This window comes from Adiantum capillus-veneris, chromosome 18 (assembly GCF_014529385.1).
Source record: "Adiantum capillus-veneris isolate H3 chromosome 18, ASM1452938v2, whole genome shotgun sequence".
Lineage (NCBI taxonomy): Eukaryota > Viridiplantae > Streptophyta > Polypodiopsida > Polypodiales > Pteridaceae > Adiantum > Adiantum capillus-veneris.
The window spans coordinates 99,360,818-99,364,772 of NC_140948.1; positions in this window are offsets into that span (position 1 = coordinate 99,360,818).

The window sequence follows — 3,955 nt, forward strand, 5'->3', positions numbered from 1 at the left end:
GCAAATGATCACACTCCCCAGTCAACTCCTTTTCATGGACATGCTTCAACATCAGTAGTAGCAAATCCTGTTGGAATTAGGGTTGCAGAGAAAGCACACAGCTTGGACAAGACAAAGGAAGCTCAAGGCACACAATAGAGAGTGTGTTAATTAGTGTGCATTGAAAGTTAGATAGCACTAGAGTGATGGGCGTATATACAATGCGGGGGGGGAGGGGGTCCTCTTAAAGAGGGAAAAAATGCCCCAGTGGTCCTAGTGTGTTCACACACGTCACTACCGCAGGTATATGGTAACAAATCCCCCCCTAGAGTGATGCGGTGAACGAGAACTGGCACATGAGTAAAGGGAAGTGCCATGCCCTGAGGGCATGATTAGTCCACAAAGGGGAGTAAGCCCAAAGATTTGCGAAAAGCTTCAAGCTTCTCACAAGACAATGCCTTTGTGAAAAGGTCTCCAAGGTTGTCCTGTGTTGGCACATAAGCCAAGCTGATCACTGGACCAAATGAGAGACATATTGCTGAATTTAAGGCTGATTTGAATGCTACTTTCAAGATGAAAGATTTGGGGTTGTTGCATCATTACTTGGTTATACAGTTTAAGCAATCTGATGGTGGTATTGCCTTCTGTCAGAAAAGTTACATGTATACTTTTCTATGTAAGTTTGGACTTGAGGATTGCAAACCTATTGCCACTCCCATGGAAACAGGTTTGAAGCTGAGTCTACATGATGCTGGCGATCCTGTTGATTTCACTCTTTACCAAACTGCTATTGGTTGCCTCATTTATGTATGCAACACGAGGCCGGATATCCAGTTTGCAGTCTCACAGGTGAGCAGATTTATGCATAGCCCATGGTCTAAGCATTGGCAGGCTGTGAAGAGGAATTTCCGCTACCTTAGTGGCACTTTACATCTTGGCTTGTTTTATCCCAAGGGGGGATCATTGCCGCCAAACTTACATGATTTTTCGGACTCAGATTGGGATGGTTGTTTTGACACGCGAGTGTCCATAAGTGGTTTTTGTTTCATGCTTGGAAATTCATGTATATCATGGTTGAGCAAGAAGCAACCTACTGTGGCCACTTCGAGTTGTGAGGCTGAGTACAGGGCAATCTTCACAGCTACGTTTGAGTGTGTATGGCTCAGACACCTTATGGCTGATTTGGGTGTTGGACAGGACACTGCCAACACTAGGGGGGGTATTTGTTACCATATACATGTGGTAATGATGTGTGTGAACACACTAGAACCGCCGGGGCATTTTTTTCCTCTTTAGGAGGTTTTTTCCCCCGAGCATTGTATATATGCCCACCATCACTCTAGGGCTATCTATCTTTCCATTGCACACTAAGTAACACACTCTCTATCGTGTGCCTAATCTTCCTTCGTCTTCTCCAAGATGTGTGCGTTTCTCTGCAACCCTAATTCCAACAATTGGTATCAGAGCAGGTTACGTCCTCCGGGCTTAATCGCCAGCTGCTCCAGCACACACCTGCTCACTTTCTTTGATTACAGTGAGGTTTGGCGATCGTTTGTAGGTTGACAAAATTTTGGGCAAGCTCATAGAGCTCAATCTGCTCAGATTTTTGATTTGGATTCATTTCGGCCTCCGTTTCCACTGCAGGCAGGTCTGCACAGGAAATTTTGTCATTTTGTGCAGAATTTCTGTAAGTGCCAATTTCTGCATAACAGGTGCCTTATAGTCTTCTACGATTTTTTCTATATAGCACGTGTTGTTCCCTCTCCATTTCTCCTATTTTTGGACAGTTTTTACATCAGGTGCAACATTTACCATGGCTGACAACAACACAAATGTCTTCAAGATGTTTGCTGTGCTGGATGGGGACAATTACCCTATGTGGGCCTATATGATGCAACATGTTCTTATGTCAAAATGCATTTGGAATATTGTGCGGGGCATTGATGTACGTCCTAGTTCTGAGGATGTAGGCGATGTTGAAGATGTTGTAGGCCTTGCTACAAGGATTGCTGCTATTAGAGTTGTTTTGCCTATGGTAGAACAAGCTGGTTGGGATGTAAAGGATGTACAGGATCATGCATTGATTGCATTGTCTGTGAAGCGCACCAGTGTTCCTCACATCCGTTCAGCAAAATCTGCAAAACAGGCTTGGGATATTTTGACTGGCCTTTATGCAAGTCGCAATGAGGCTAAAATTGCTTTGCTGCATAAAGAGATGGAGTCAAAGATTATGCATGAGGAAGATGATATGGACACTTTCCTTGCAGGTGTTAAGGATATCAATGAGCAACATATTTCTACAGGTGAAGTCATTTCAGATAGTTCCCTTGTGCAGACTGTTCTTGATGCCTTACCAGATTCCTACCAAAAGTTTGCTAGTACTTGGAGACTGATAACCCGAGGATCCTGAAGTTGTCAAGGTTGATGCATTATGCACATTGCTATTGCAAGAGTCACTTTCCTTAAAAAACAGGACTAGTAGGCAGCGTGCAGTTGAATAGGCTTTTATTGCTTCTCAAAGAAAGGGTGGTAACAGCAATGCATCCACTACTTATGGTTCTGCTACGAGTGGCAAAACTTCTATTCCTAATGCTTCTGCTGGCAGCAATTCATCTGGAAATTCTGCCGATAAGGGCAAAAAGAAGATGCGTTGCCATTATTGTAAAGCTAATGATCATTTGATCAAGCAGTGTCCTAAGTTGAAGGCAAAAGAGGCTAAGAAGAAAGAGGGTGGATCCACTGCAAATGCTGGTTCAACTACAAATGCTACCATTGTTGAGTCTTATGTGAAAGGAGACTGTGTTGCTGATGTTGATGCAGAATGGGCTTTTAGCGCAGAGTGCACTTACAATCATGCTATCCATGATGCATGCTTGTTAGTTGGTGCAGATTCACATGTGTGGTATTTCAATATGGTGCTACAAAGCACATTACCTCACATCGTGAATTGTTCACCTCTCTTGAGTCTGTCCCTCATGGGAATTCAATCACTACATTGCCTCTTATCCGGTTCAGGGAGTTGGAAAGATTGTGCTTACTGCTGTGCAAATGGTAGTTCCTTCACACTTGTTGATGCACTTTATGTACCTGGGATTAAGAAGAATCTCTTGTCTGTGTCCACACTTGCTAGACTTGGACTTGTAGTCAAATTTGTGGATGAAAGATGTACAGTTTATGATCTCAATTTTGGTGATAAAATTGTTGCATCTCGCCTTTTGTGCCATGGGCTGTATAAGCTCACTTTGTGTGACAAGTGTGGATAAAATTTTGCAAATGTTGTTGCAGATGCAAGGGCTATTTCAGATGCAAAACTTTGGCATGCACGTTTTGGTCAATTGAATTTTGTCAGCTTGTTGCATTTGCAGAAATCTAATATGGTTGCTTCTGATTCTGGGTGTCAAAGTGTGGATTCCGTACAACTTACGCAGGAGACCTACGTTTTTATGTTCTGTCAAACATGTTTGTGAAGGCTGTATTTTGGGTAAGATGCAGTGTTCTAAGTTTCCAATAGATGGTTCAGTTCGGGCCACATGCAGGTTCCAGCTTGTGCATAGTGATGTTTGTGGGCCCATGCAAACTCCGTCCTTGGGCAATTGCCTTTACTTTGTGACTTTCTTTGATGATTACTCTAGGCATGCATGGGTATTTCCGCTTAAAGAGAAGTCCAAAGTTTTTATGTGCTTCAAAAAATTTCTGGCTATGGCTGAAATGTACTATGGGCACCCTCCGTTCTAATTGAGGGGGGGAGTATATGTCTCATGAATTCAATACATTTCTGGCTAGTTGTGGGATAAAACACCAATGTACAGTGCCTTATACACCTCATCAAAATGGTGTTGCTGAGAGGAAAAACAGGTCACTTACAGAAATGGCACGATGTATGGTCAAAAGTCAAGCTTTGCCGCATTCTTTTTGGCTTGAGGCCATCATGTGTGCCACTTATGTACTAAACAAGTGTCCTATGAAAGATTTGTAA